The sequence below is a fragment of the Cherax quadricarinatus genome, chromosome 41, assembly GCF_038502225.1.
Source record: "Cherax quadricarinatus isolate ZL_2023a chromosome 41, ASM3850222v1, whole genome shotgun sequence".
Classification (NCBI taxonomy): domain Eukaryota; kingdom Metazoa; phylum Arthropoda; class Malacostraca; order Decapoda; family Parastacidae; genus Cherax; species Cherax quadricarinatus.
This window is the reverse complement of record NC_091332.1, coordinates 23,201,077-23,217,324: the sequence shown is the minus strand read 5'-3', so window position 1 is coordinate 23,217,324 and position 16,248 is coordinate 23,201,077. Positions and strand designations below refer to the sequence as shown.

The window sequence follows — 16,248 nt, the reverse complement described above, 5'->3', positions numbered from 1 at the left end:
GAACAGGGAGTAAGTTTAGATCTATGAAGAGTGGGGGGGGGGTGTTGCCAGGAATGGGATTTAGTGATTATTCTTACTGCGGCTTTTTGTTGGGTTATTATTGGCTTTAGGTGTGTTGCTGCAGTTGAACCCCAAGCACAGATACCATAGGTGAGGTATGGATATATAAGTGAATGGTATTGTGTCAGAAGGGCAGTTGACCAAATGAAATCGCTGGGTCACAGATGGCTCCAACTTCATTCTGTTCCCTACTTGTGTCTCACAACAATAAAATGGCTTTCAAATGAGCTGATGTAGGTAATAGCTCTTAGCCTGTAAATAAAGGTAGGAACCCTAAATCTAAGAGAGAGAGAGAGAGAGAGAGAGAGAGAGAGAGAGAGAGAGAGAGAGAGAGAGAGAGAGAGAGAGAGAGAGAGAGAGAGAGAGAGAGAGAGAGAGAGAGCGAGAGAGAGAGAGAGAAGCACTTAAAATATTTATTAATCTTACTAATGTTGTTACTGTTGCTATTAATATTATTAACACTGTACACTAATGTTAACTTCAACACTAGCTGGTAAGCCATAAAACTTGTGCGTTTTCTTTCTCACCGTCAGCGTTTTCTTTTCCTGGGTTACTAACCAAGGACGACACCAGCAAGTCAGGCAACCTGGCTTAATTCCGGTGGGATCTTTAGCGCTTCTTCCAGTTAAAAAAAATAAAAAGAATTTTATTGGGATTATTAACCCGGAGAGCTAACTACCCAGGATATCCCAATAAGGTTAGTGTATTATTTATGCAAAACTTAACTGTCTGTCATATTTCCACGTTGGTCCTTAAATCTTCTTTTCCCCAGGATGCTACCCACAACAATCGCCTAACATACAGGAACCTACTTACTGCTAAGTGACCAGGGGCAGCAGGTGTAAGGTCACCTACCCATAATACCTCTTCTCTCACAAAGCATCGAACGCTGATCCTTTTGGTTATGAGCTGAATGATCCACTTTTAGATCATCCAAACAATTATCATTATAAAAATATCATACAATGCCGATATGGTGAGGAATTAGAGACATGTGCAACACCTGGTTTGCGATACGCCTTCAAATACAGTAATGTGTCGCACAGCGACATTTCGTTCAACGAAGCACCACATATACGACGGTGGTGTAAACAAACCTTCTGCGCTGCCAGTCGTATAAAAATATAGCACATATAATTATGTATAGTACATAAAATTTGATTATGATAATAAACAGCTATGTTAGTGGTTTATGTATTTACTATACTGTACATTTTATCGTTATTCTAGAGTGTAGTCTTTCCACTTATATAAAAAAAAAAAAAAATCACAGTTAAGGGTTTATCAGACCTCAACAAGCTCTTTAAAAAGTATATAAACAACGGACTCCAACACCGAAAGGTTTTTATTAATAGAAGAATGTTCATAGTGCATTAACTACTTGCAAGCAAATCTGTGATGGAAAAAAAACACATAGCCTAGGTGTGTAGTAGGCTATACCATCTAGACCTGAGTAAGTACACTCTATGACGTTCTCACAACGACGAAATCGCCTAACGACGTATTTCTCAGAAAGTCCCCGTCGTTCAGCGATGCATGGCTGTATAGACACTCAGGTGTTGCACATGTGTGTAATGATGCTGTATCCAAATAATGAATTACGGACCACTCGCTTGCTGAGTGCTGTTATACATCTATCTTTATTATACAACCTGTAAATGAAAGAGGTAGCATACACCAGCTAACACGATGCATATAATTTCATATACCAAACAGCCAGTATCAATAGCCAAATGTAAACAATCATTATAAAAACAGTCAATGGTAACACTCGTAAAGATAGTAACTACTGAGTGCATGCAGCCACTAAACAATAAAAAAAAAGATAAAGAGACTAGTTGCAGAACTAGTTCTGCAAATAGTGACTTGATCAGAAACACTTCATGTCTACCAACAAACAAGATGCGAACCTTACCTTGTGTCTGGGGGTAAGGGGCTGGGATAGTAAGGTCCGGGGATAAAGGTTGTGTAGGTAGCAAGAGTACGGGAACTGGGTAACTACTAGCTCAACTACTAGCCAGGCGCACTTGCTCAGCACTTAGTTTAACACGTCAACTTGCAGCCGGGAATCCTTCTGCAACGAAACACCTTCTTAGAGGTCCTCCGGAGAGACACTTACGTGAGTCGTCTGAGCACTGGACGGTGCGCTACTGTCGTCATTTGTTTCTCATAGGACTGAGTACATACTGAGTGTTTTAGAGGTGGCTTAAATTGGGCTTAGGACCCTCTAAGTGGTGGCTAGGTTAGTTAGAGTTCTTGGTGCGAGGCCTAGAGGGAAACAAGTGACGACCGACCACTCAGTAGCCTACTTACTTGCTAACATAATGCATATCATAACATTTAAATCTGTTTATAAAGTGTAACAGTCAAGTGCACATTGCATGTATACATATACATCCAGTGAAAAGTAAAAATATGAAAACCTGAGCGTTTTCATATAATAAACACATGTTCAGATGAATTAAAATGAAAAAAAAATGTGGATAAAAGTACGATTAATATAAGGTGCTTGAATAAACACAGTGCATCATACATTATAAAGATATAAAAGAAAGCTACAGCAGTGTTGTATACATTCCATACATGAAGCATTGATCAGGACTACTACACTGTTCCTATGTTAACAAACTTTCAGTCTGGATATATCCCTCTCAGAATAATATTATTTTGATAAAGACCGCGACACTGAGGGTGTTAAACAACTGGTGGACAGGATGATGCAAAGGAGCCTCACTATTAACGAAGCTTTATTTTCACTCGTCAGGAAATCATATTTGTGTAAGCCATGCTACGTATGGCTGAGACAGGGTTATGTAAGTCATGTATAACTGAAATAGATTTCAGCTTTCCTTAAAGTTAATTTATTATCTTTAAATGCACGGTGATATACGACTACCTTGCAATAAACACTTCAATACTTGCAGCAGTTCTGGAGTGTTCCGACACCGGGGTATTTTACCCAGGATATAACTTTCCAAAACATTGACGATATATTTAGCGTTATAACTGAATCAATAATATTTGCATGAAGTACACGCAAGGGAGTGGAGCAAGGAGGTGTGTGACCACATAAAGCACCGGTTATGAAACATGCTTAGAGCAAACAAGCATACAGCTAGGAATATACAAGACACTCATCACTTTTGTCATTCAACAGTAAATAGAATTTGTAAGCGTGGAGCTCGTCAAAAAGTGACGTTGTACCTGTTGCCCACTTGATGAACAGGTATCCAAGCTTGGATAACATGCCTCAAGCTGAATATATTGAAATTATTATAAAATTTTGCGTTTCTTTCACAGTGGTTGTTTTGAATATATATATATATATATATATATATATATATATATATATATATATATATATATATATATATATATATATATATATATATATATATATATATGTCGTGCCGAATAGGCAGAACTTGCGATCTTGGCTTAAATAGCAACGCTCATCTTGCCATATAGGACAAGTGTTGCAACCCTTGAATGGGTTACAATGTATATGATATATATATATATATATATATATATATATATATATATATATATATATATATATATATATATATACATCTAGGTTTTTCTCCTTTTTCTAAATAGCTCTTGTTCTTTTTTATTTCTTCTATTGTCCATGGGGAAGTGGAAAAGAATCTTTCCTCCGTAAGCCATGCGTGTCGTATGAGGCGACTAAAATGCCGGGAGCAATGGGCTAGTAACCCCTTCTCCTGTAGACATTTACTAAAAAAGAGAAGAAGAAAAACTTTATAAAACTGGGATGCTTAAATGTGCGTGGATGTAGTGCGGATGACAAGAAACAGATGATTGCTGATGTTATGAATGAAAAGAAGTTGGATGTCCTGGCTCTAAGCGAAACAAAGCTGAAGGGGGTAGGAGAGTTTCAGTGGGGGGAAATAAATGGGATTAAATCTGGAGTATCTGAGAGAGTTAGAGCAAAGGAAGGGGTAGCAGTAATGTTAAATGATCAGTTATGGAAGGAGAAAAGAGAATATGAATGTGTAAATTCAAGAATTATGTGGATTAAAGTAAAGGTTGGATGCGAGAAGTGGGTCATAATAAGCGTGTATGCACCTGGAGAAGAGAGGAATGCAGAGGAGAGAGAGAGATTTTGGGAGATGTTAAGTGAATGTATAGGAGCCTTTGAACCAAGTGAGAGAGTAATTGTGGTAGGGGACCTGAATGCTAAAGTAGGAGAAACTTTTAGAGAGGGTGTGGTAGGTAAGTTTGGGGTGCCAGGTGTAAATGATAATGGGAGCCCTTTGATTGAACTTTGTATAGAAAGGGGTTTAGTTATAGGTAATACATATTTTAAGAAAAAGAGGATAAATAAGTATACACGATATGATGTAGGGCGAAATGACAGTAGTTTGTTGGATTATGTATTGGTAGATAAAAGACTGTTGAGTAGACTTCAGGATGTACATGTTTATAGAGGGGCCACAGATATATCAGATCACTTTCTAGTTGTAGCTACACTGAGAGTAAAAGGTAGATGGGATACAAGGAGAATAGAAGCATCAGGGAAGAGAGAGGTGAAGGTTTATAAACTAAAAGAGGAGGCAGTTAGGGTAATATATAAACAGCTATTGGAGGATAGATGGGCTAATGAGAGCATAGGCAATGGGGTCGAAGAGGTATGGGGTAGGTTTAAAAATGTAGTGTTAGAGTGTTCAGCAGAAGTTTGTGGTTACAGGAAAGTGGGTGCAGGAGGGAAGAGGAGCGATTGGTGGAATGATGATGTAAAGAGAGTAGTAAGGGAGAAAAAGTTAGCATATGAGAAGTTTTTACAAAGTAGAAGTGATGCAAGGAGGGAAGAGTATATGGAGAAAAAGAGAGAGGTTAAGAGAGTGGTGAAGCAATGTAAAAAGAGAGCAAATAAGAGAGTGGGTGAGATGTTATCAACAAATTTTGTTGAAAATAAGAAAAAGTTTTGGAGTGAGATTAACAAGTTAAGAAAGCCTAGAGAACAAATGGATTTGTCAGTTAAAAATAGGAGAGGAGAGTTATTAAATGGAGAGTTAGAGGTATTGGGAAGATGGAGGGAATATTTTGAGGAATTGTTAAATGTTGATGAAGATAGGGAAGCTGTGATTTCGTGTATAGGGCAAGGAGGAATAACATCTTGTAGGAGTGAGGAAGAGCCAGTTGTGACTGTGGGGGAAGTTCGTGAGGCAGTAGGTAAAATGAAAGGGGGTAAGGCAGCCGGGATTGATGGGATAAAGATAGAAATGTTAAAAGCAGGTGGGGATATAGTTTTGGAGTGGTTGGTGCAATTATTTAATAAATGTATGGAAGAGGGTAAGGTACCTAGTGATTGGCAGAGAGCATGCATAGTTCCTTTGTATAAAGGCAAAGGGGATAAAAGAGAGTGCAAAAATTATAGGGGGATAAGTCTGTTGAGTGTACCTGGTAAAGTGTATGGTAGAGTTATAATTGAAAGAATTAAGAGTAAGACTGAGAATAGGATAGCAGATGAACAAGGAGGCTTTAGGAAAGGTAGGGGGTGTGTGGACCAGGTGTTTACAGTGAAACATATAAGTGAACAGTATTTAGATAAGGCTAAAGAGGTCTTTGTGGCATTTATGGATTTGGAAAAGGCGTATGACAGGGTGGATAGGGGGGCAATGTGGCAGATGTTGCAAGTGTATGGTGTAGGAGGTAGGTTACTGAAAGCAGTGAAGAGTTTTTACGAGGATAGTGAGGCTCAAGTTAGAGTATGTAGGAAAGAGGGAAATTTTTTCCCAGTAAAAGTAGGCCTTAGACAAGGATGTGTGATGTCACCGTGGTTGTTTAATATATTTATAGATGGGGTTGTAAGAGAAGTAAATGCGAGGGTCTTGGCAAGAGGCGTGGAGTTAAAAGATAAAGAATCACACACAAAGTGGGAGTTGTCACAGCTGCTCTTTGCTGATGACACTGTGCTTTTGGGAGATTCTGAAGAGAAGCTGCAGAGATTGGTGGATGAATTTGGTAGGGTGTGCAAAAGAAGAAAATTAAAGGTGAATACAGGAAAGAGTAAGGTTATGAGGATAACAAAAAGATTAGGTGATGAAAGATTGAATATCAGATTGGAGGGAGAGAGTATGGAGGAGGTGAACGTATTCAGATATTTGGGAGTGGACGTGTCAGCGGATGGGTCTATGAAAGATGAGGTGAATCATAGAATTGATGAGGGAAAAAGAGTGAGTGGTGCACTTAGGAGTCTGTGGAGACAAAGAACTTTGTCCTTAGAGGCAAAGAGGGGAATGTATGAGAGTATAGTTTTACCAACGCTCTTATATGGGTGTGAAGCGTGGGTGATGAATGTTGCAGCGAGGAGAAGGCTGGAGGCAGTGGAGATGTCATGTCTGAGGGCAATGTGTGGTGTGAATATAATGCAGAGAATTCGTAGTTTGGAAGTTAGGAGGAGGTGCGGGATTACCAAAACTGTTGTCCAGAGGGCTGAGGAAGGGTTGTTGAGGTGGTTCGGACATGTAGAGAGAATGGAGCGAAACAGAATGACTTCAAGAGTGTATCAGTCTGTAGTGGAAGGAAGGCGGGGTAGGGGTCGGCCTAGGAAGGGTTGGAGGGAGGGGGTAAAGGAGGTTTTGTGTGCGAGGGGCTTGGACTTCCAGCAGGCATGCGTGAGCGTGTTTGATAGGAGTGAATGGAGACAAATGGTTTTTAATACTTGACGTGCTGTTGGAGTGTGAGCAAAGTAACATTTATGAAGGGATTCAGGGAAACCGGCAGGCCGGACTTGAGTCCTGGAGATGGGAAGTACAGTGCCTGCACTCTGAAGGAGGGGTGTTAATGTTGCAGTTTAAAAACTGTAGTGTAAAGCACCCTTCTGGCAAGACAGTGATGGAGTGAATGATGATGAAAGTTTTTCTTTTTCGGGCCACCCTGCCTTGGTGGGAATTGGCCAGTGTGATAATAAAAAATAAATATATATATATATATATATATATATATATATATATATATATATATATATATATATATATATATATATAATGTATATTATCTTTTCATATAATTTTATATTGTTTATATTTGCGATAATAGCTAAATTGTAAATATATGACTTTATATTATTATTTGTCTTAGTTACTTTTGTTAGGTAGGATGTAACATATTATTATGTGCACATAGTTCAAGTCTTGATTGTCTAACTACTGTAATTATCGCTCTTTGCTCGTTACTCTGCCGGCTTCTGTTGCTGGGCAGCAACTGTCCACGGAGCTATCATGTGATAGAGGGGGGGGTGTTCTCACCTCACCTGAAGTATTCAGTCTGGTCTAGACTCTCTTGGTGGTTGGACGTATTCCTGACAAGTGCCTAGCTCTTCCTTATTGGCCCTTGTTGGAAGATCGTCTCTGTCTTATTATTGTTGTTAGTTCTGGAGACTCTGTTCACAGAACATTGTATAGACTTAGTGATTTTCGACGTTGTACTGAGGTTGTGTGTCTCTTAGACACTCTGAGCAACTCAGGTCCTGAGCTGTAGCTTCTGACCTAATTTGTATTGGTATCTGTGTACTATCACAGTCGGTGATTTTCTTATGCTGAACTTAGATTCAGTATTATGGGAGCTTGGTGACTCTTGTGGAGGATCTGCTGATGGTCCCTACGTAGTGTCGTTATATTATCTCCTTGATCCTGATTGTGTCGCAGTTGCTTGTTATATTGCTATTGGGCTTAGCATTCTTTTTATTGTTCAAGCAGACTGTTCTGATTGCCAGTCAGTCAAGAACTTAGTTTATGAGAGGACTTTGTCAGTCACTTGTTTAAGTCTAGTCGAGTTGTGAGACATAGCGAACTACTTAGAGCACTTACACACATACACACAAACTTGCTTGTACATATTTGTAATATCTTATTAAATGTTAATGTACCAGACGATACTTAATAATTATAAATGTGATATGTGCTTTCAGCACAATAATACTGTACACGAGAGAAGTGATTAATATTATTTTGATTACTGTGATTATTTTAATTTAATTTGATATACGCCTAGACAACTTAATAAATTTATTAAATTTTAATTTCTCTAGTTAGTAGCCTACCAGTTGTAATCCTGAAGCACTAATAATACTTATTGAATTCTAATGGATAATTGGACAAGGATACTGACTATTTGTTACGAAAACCCAGTAACAGGCTGGATGCTAGAAAGGCAGTCCTTTCTAGTATTCACTGGAGATCTCTAAGCTTTTAGAATCGCATTTTTTGTAACAAATGGGGGCCTGTCTGGGAAGCTCTTGATACAAGGTGTTGGATAAATTGTCCTGTTTGACCATAGTTATTCAAACACTTTGAGTACTTTCCTAATCTGAAGACTTTGAGTTTTGTCTTGTACAACATACTAGGTGAATGTATGTACTTGACTGAGTCTCTTGATCCAAGGAGATGGAAATACTGTTTATGAGTTCTAGCTCTAAGACAACCAACACTAAAATTCCTATTACAATTATAGTTTCCCATAATCACTCTCTCGTAGTACACTTATTTTCGTGATGTATGCCAAAGTGAAACAGTTAATTGATACTCTGACTTTGTCTGAGTTAGGTACATTAAAACTTCAGATGTGTTGGCAAGTAGCCAAATATCTCGGTGTGACCTATAACAGGAATTACACCGCAGAAACTGTCAGAGCGTTAATTAAAGATATATTGTTTCCTGCTCATACAGAGATGTCTGATTATGATTCAGATTCAGAAAGCCTAGTGTCACAATTAGGAAGTATGACTCTATTTGATGACGTAGAAGAGAGAGCAACTATGGAAGAAGTGTCTGAGCCTAGTGTAGCTCAGTTCTCGCTCATGCCTTCCCTCCTAGCTGGTAGTATGACTCAGCCTCTTGCTAGTACAGTGTATGCTACACCTGTATCTACTTATCCTAGACCAGATCTAGACTCTCTAGGGACAGTTGGACGAGGTGCCCGACCTGAGGACCGTCCAGAAAGACATGTTAATTTCCCTACTCCTCCATTACCCACTGGTCCTATCTCTCAGGAACAGTTTGAGAGGTTTGAAAGCCTCATAATGTTGCAGACTGCACAAATAGAGGCACAGAGGAAATTAAATGAAGAAGATTTCCAGAGAGAAAATGTTCGTCTGGGAAGACAACAGACTGATAGATCACAGGACACATTTAATGTGCAGAAAGCTGCATCCATGGTTCCTAAGTTTTTTGAGAGTGACTTAGACACCTATCTTGATGTGTTTGAGAACCAGGCACGTGCTATGAACTGGCCACGTAAGCACTGGGCTACCTTGTTGCACACTGCTGCTTTACCATTTGCAAAGTACATTAGTTATGATGCTGTCAAGCAAACTATTCTAGAGATGTATAACTTGTTACCTGTAAGTTATCAAAGCGCATTTCGTACGTTACAACGACGACAAGATCAAACTTGTGTAGAGTTTGCTCGTGAGAAAAAAGTTGCATTTGAGAGGTGGTGTAGGTCTGCCAAGTGTAACAACTATGACAGCCTTGTTCAGTTGTTACTACACGAAGAGTTTAACAACTGTATGTCTGCTGACATACAAGAATATCTGATCGATCATACTACCTTGGATATTCTGGAAACTGCAGCATTAGCAGACAATTACGAGATTTCTCAAAAACTTGTACGTACTAAAACACACAGAAACAAGGTAACTAAAAGTTGTCCTAGAAGTTGGCAACCTAAATCAGCGGCTCATTGCCGGCCTGATGTACCTGCTACTGTAACTTCTCGTACCTTTACCAGGAAAACTCACAATTCTGAATCTGTCTCTGTGGCTAGACAGAAATCTGATAACGAGAAGAAGAAAGTTAAATGTACCTATTGTAACTGAAAAGGACGTGCTAGACAGTATTGCTATAAGTTAGAAAGAGATACGAGAGCAGTCATGCGGCTGGCGCCCCCACTCAAGTCGTATCCTCTTCCGAGCAACAAAGGCACCAAAATCCTAATAATACCTCTGATCCTACTGTTTTAGATAATATTACTCAGAACAGATGACTAGCGTCAGAAAGTGCATCTGACAAAAAGATTCATTCAGCTATGAGTCCTTACTTATCGAGAGGTAAAGTAGGATTTGACAAATCACATCTGAGATAATTACTTTCAGAGACACTGGCAGTTATCTCACGTTATTAAGAGAAGATGTACTGCCCATAACTGATGATACCTATTGCAAGATAGATGTATTGTTAGAAGCCTATGGAGGGGCTGTTATAAAAGTACCTCTGCACAAAGTTTACATTGAGACAAGCTATTATACTGGTTATATTTCAGTGGGTATATCCAGTGGTGTATTTCCCATCAGGTCAGTGGACTTGTTGATAGGGAACGATATCCTTCAAGCTGGTATATGTAAAGAACCACTTGTGATTGATAATAACACTGATGATAATTATGCCATTGAAGCTTGTAGAGAGAAGCCTATTTTATTTCCTCTCAGCGCAATTACTAGAGCTATGTCAAAGATACAACAACCTTCCTTGTCTCCTGTTGAGTTAGTGGATGACAATGATTTGGGCTTGAATATGTTGTTCAGTGACGCTCTGCGCCCAGAGTCATTAACATTGACTCCCCCCTGTCAGCGACTTAGTCAGGACACTACTGACGTTAAATTTCTAACTCATGATGATTTAATCAAGGATCAGTTTGTTGATCAGTCACTGGAAAGACTGAGAGATATAGCAGTTACTGAGAGTGAAGAAAAGGATCTTGATAATTGTTACTATTATAGTAGCGGTGTACTGATGGAGAAAAATACATGTAAGTTGTCAGCTGATAGTGTTTCCACCACAGTCAAGCATCTCGTAGTGTTACCAGTTACATTTCGTGAACAAGCCATTGATTTTGCTCACAATAGTCCCATAGGAGGACATTTGGGTGTCAAGAAGACACTCGGTAAACTGGCAAAACATTTTACTTGGCCAAAGATGAAGGAAACAGTAGCTGATCATGTGCAACGTTGCCACGTGTGTCAAGTGACAGGCAAGCCAGCGCACACACCTCCACCTGCGCCTCTCATTCCTATCACCGTGGATGGTGAGCCATTCTCACGTCTTATTATTGATTGTGTTGGTCCTTTGCCTAGAACCAAACTAGGAAACCAATACTTATTTACTATTATGGACACTGCAACACGCTATCCCGAAGCTATTCCTTTAAGAAAAATTAATGCTCGTGCTATTGTGAGAGCGCTGATAAAAATTTTCTCCCAGGTTGGATTGCCACGAGAGATACAATCAGATCAGGGATCTAATTTCACTTCTAAGATCTTTCGAGAAGCATTATGCCACCTAGGAATAAAGTCTGTACTTTCAACCAGCTATCATCCACAGTCACAAGGTGCTCTAGAGAGATTTCATCAAACATTGAAGTCCATGATGAGAGCTTATTGTGAACATTTTTCTAGAGACTGGGATGAGGGTATACCTTTTCTTCTGTTCGCTATGAGAGAAGTTGTCAGTCAGTCAAGAACTTAGTTTATGAGAGGACTTTGTCAGTCACTTGTTTAAGTCTAGTCGAGTCGTGAGACATAGCGATCTACATAGAGCACTTACACACATACACACAAACTTGCTTGTACATATTTGTAATATCTTATTAAATGTTAATGTACCAGACGGTACTTAATAATTATAAATGTGATATGTGCTTTCAGCACAATAATACTGTATACGAGAAAAGTGATTAATATTATTTTGATTACTGTGATTATTTTAATTTAATTTGATATACTCCTAGACAACTTAATAAATTTACTAAATTTTAATTTCTCTAGTTAGTAGCCTACCAGTTGTAATCCTGAAGCACTAATAATACTTATTGAATTCTAATGAATAATTGGACAAGGATACTGACTATTTGTTACGAAAACCCAGTAACAGGCTGGATGCTAGAAGGGCAGTCCTTTCTAGTATTCACTGGAGATCTCTAAGCTTTTAGAATCGCGTTTTTTGTAACAACAAGTGAAAATCTGTGTATGCAATAATTTCGCCAAAATCATTCTGAACCTAACGAAAAAAAATATATTTCAATGTGTTTGTTTAATACTAAATTATTGTAAACCAATCTAAAATATATTTATTTCGGTTAGGCTAAAATAAATTGAGCTTCTTTTAATAAGGTTAGGTAAGTTTTCTAAGTTTCCTTTTGGTGCAAAATTATAAATTTTTACATAAACATTAATGAAAAAATATATATCTTTAAACGTATAAGAGAAAATATTAGAAATGACTTAATTTTAAATAAGTTCTTGCTAATTGACCAGTTTTACATATTCTGCACGACATATATATATATATATATATATATATATATATATATATATATATATATATATATATATATATATATATATATATATATATATATATATATATATAATAAGATCACGGTAAACAGGTGACATCACAATGTGCAGAACAACCACTGTGAAAAAATAGTAGACTTCCCATTGCTTTCGTGATTTCTCACATTATCAAGGAACTGTGATAATGTGAGAAATCACGATCGTGCTTGGAATTCTACGGTATTTTTACAGTGGATGTTTTGCATATATATATATATATATATATATATATATATATATAATATATATATATATATATATATATATATATATATATATATATATATATATATATATATATATATATATATATGTCGTGCCGAATAGGCAGAACTTGCGATCTTGGCTTAAATAGCAAGGCTCATCTTGCCATATAGGACAAGTGAAAATTTGTGTATGCAATAATTTCGCCAAAATCATTCTGAACCTAACGAAAAAAATATATTTCACTATGTTTGTTCAGTATTAAATTACTGTAAGCAAATCTAAAATATATTTAGTTGGGTTAGGCTAAAATAAATTGCGCTTGTTATAATAAGGTTAGGAAAGTTTTCTAAGTTCCTTTTGGTGAAAAATTATAAATTTTTACATCAACAATAATGAAAAAACTATATCTTTAAAGGTATAAGAGAAAAATTTAGAAAGGACTTAATTTTAAATGAGTTCTTGCTAATTGACCAGTTTTACATATTCGGCACGACATATATATATATATATATATATATATATATATATATATATATATATATATATATATATATATATATATATATATATATATGCAATAAGATCACAGTTAAAGGAATTTCTCTATTCTTTCACAGTGGTTGTTTTGCATATATATATATATATATATATATATATATATATATATATATATATATATATATATATATATATATATATATATATATATATATATATATATATATATATATATATATTTCAACATGTCTTCAACAAGTTTTCACAGTAGTTATTGAAAATATTGATCACAGTAGTCAAGTAACTCCAAGCCCACTCTTCAGTTTTTGTAGATGCAAATTTAGTCCATCATTCAGAATGTAAAATTATGTCAGAGTAGATGCAGTGACGATGAATTATGAAGCTCTGAAGAATTAAACTGATTCGTCATGCCATAAGTAGTGAAAAGAGTTAATCTGGTGAGCTGCGTGAAGTTATTATTTGTCTCTGAATGAATCATCAGAAGTTATGAAGGAGAGATAAAAGAAACATGTCAAGGAAGGTTACAACCACTGAGTCAAAATGCTAACTCGTGAAGCTAGAAATAAACAATATATGCGTAGACTAGAATGTTAATGTTAGTCAGTGTGGTGTGGGAACCCAAACACCGTCACTAGGCACACTTACACCGGCTATTTAAAATCGCTGTTTAAACTTGGATAAATTTTAACTATTCATACTGACCGTGGAAAATTGACTTATAAATGATAAACTAAAAGTTTATATCATCTCTCACATCGTTTAAACAAAATTTCAAATGCAATTCAAGTTTCAGGCTCGACTTCTAAAGTTGAGTGACACTAGAAAACTAGAATCTTAGTTGAGACAACATGGAAAGGTAGACTTGAATAAAACTGGAATAGACTGAGAATTTTGGCTCAAACTTGAGATGGAAACACAAGATTAAGTTAAGTATTCAAAGATCAACAACTTTTATCTAAGTCATTCAGTAAGTCAACTGAAATATTTGTTACGTCAAAAAGATTATTAACGTGAAAAAGATTTATTATTTTTTTTTTATTATCACACTGGCCGATTCCCACCAAGGCAGGGTGGCCCGAAAAAGAAAAACTTTCACCATCATTCACGCCATCACTGTCTTGCCAGAAGGGTGCTTTACACTACAGTTTTTAAACTGCAACATTAACACCCCTCCTTCAGACATTTACTAAAAAAGAGAAGTGAAAAAGATATGAATGTAAATTCTCATTAAAGGGATTAATGTCTCCCGTCAACTGTATATATACACAGATGTAAATCTCTGGGAGTATACAGAAACATGTACACCCCTGGATGTACATACACAGAGATGTACACCCCCGGATGTACATACACAGAGATGTACACCCCCGGATGTACATACACAGAGATGTACACCCCCGGATGTACATACACAGAGATGTACACCCCCGGATGTACATACACAGAGATGTACACCCCCGGATGTACATACACAGAGATGTACACCCCCGGATGTACATACACAGAGATGTACACCCCCGGATGTACATACACAGAGATGTACACCCCCGGATGTACATACACAGAGATGTACACCCCCGGATGTACATACACAGAGATGTACACATCTGTGTGTATATATTCTCTTATCACTGCATGGAGTTACGTAACTATTCTCTAATGTTTCCTATATATGACAAATGTTGGTCAATTCATCTAAACAGAGGTGAAAAAAACAGGTAGAGTCAAGTAACATATTTAACCATATTTTGATTCTAACAGACGCAAGAGTGTGACTGTTGTGGCTGGAGGGTAGAAATTTGCACTAATGATTTTCTAAACTTACATAGTTTGTCAGGCAACAGTACTAGTGTTTCCTGACACAGGTCTTAATCATATGATAACTCGCAGCTGAGGCTTTTTATCATCTGACCGAGGCCTTCCGCTGGCTTACCGGTCCACACCTTTAAAAATTAAGGTTATAATTATAACCAACAATGCTTGTTTTTCTAAAAGTTCCCTCACTTTGACACAAACAATATATGGAGCATAATATTTCACAAACGTTACAGTACGAGTAACTAACACGTACTACAAGTCCTCACTGATATATCAAATTAAATCAATTAAGCTATTCCAAACACACAAAATTTCATTATCGAAGAATCTACCGTTAAAGCAGCTGTTACCCTCCAAGTGTTGAGTCCCGACTTAATAATTATTTTCTAGTCGGGAGGGCATGGCGCCCCCTCAGACACAGCCTCATACGCCTATGTTGGTAGTAATAGTAGTAGTAGCAGTAGTAGTAGTCGTAAACTTATTAGTAGTAATAATACAATACACATTGTATCCCCAAGCTGTTGCTTGCAAAGCATTAAAGATAAACATAAAATATACAACAAAATAACGTGCACTGGAGAATAAAACAAGAAAAACTAATTTTGGTACACTGAAAATTATGCATGAAAAATGCAGGCCTAATGCAGTAGAGAAAATTTAAAAATGCTAATAAACTATATATATATATATATATATATATATATATATATATATATATATATATATATATATATATATATATATATATATATATATATATATATATATGATAGTGGGTGTGACAATATCTTGAATCCCACGAAGAATGCAACAGTTCCAGTAATTAAGGTAAGAATATAAAATGTTAATAACAACAATTAAGAAGAGAAAAGGAAGAGAGAAGAGACAACTTACAGTGGAGGAGAATGGTAGTAGTGTAAACCTTGGAAGGAGAGAGAAGCCAGTAAGTTAACAGCAGCATACACCTTGTTATCAGGTCATCTAAAACTAGAACAATATATTACAAACTTCTGGATCAGGTACAACATTGGTGGCCCTTAACATGCTTCAAGAGTATCTCTGTAGTGACTCACACACACATACAAAGGGCCAGGAGCTATGGCTCTACCCCTGCAACCACAATTAGGTGAGTACATACATTTACACAAATATATATATATATATATATATATATATATATATATATATATATATATATATATATATATATATATGTGAGGTTATGTTGAAGACATAAGCCTACTTACATGCACAATAAACATGGCTGGTCTTAATACTACATG

General features: G+C 36.7%; 2 protein-coding genes across 3 annotated transcripts in view; one reads left to right on the top strand and one right to left on the bottom strand.

Annotated features, from left to right (window-relative positions):
* Nucleotides 1-16,248, top strand: part of LOC128695988 (CTD small phosphatase-like protein 2-A) — a 455,855-nt gene that overhangs the window by 19,815 nt on the left and 419,792 nt on the right. The gene's annotated exons all lie outside the window — the stretch shown is intronic.
* LOC128695941 (synaptic vesicle glycoprotein 2C) overlaps nt 1-16,248 on the bottom strand; it is a 298,500-nt gene that overhangs the window by 233,056 nt on the left and 49,196 nt on the right. Inside the window, exon 1 of one of the 2 annotated variants that reach the window (XM_070093075.1) lies at nt 15,860-15,877. The exons of the other annotated variant lie outside the window; for it this stretch is intronic. The gene's annotated coding sequence lies outside the window, so the exon portion shown is untranslated. Of the gene's footprint in view, nt 1-15,859; nt 15,878-16,248 lie in introns of those variants that run through there. 2 annotated transcript variants of the gene reach the window in all.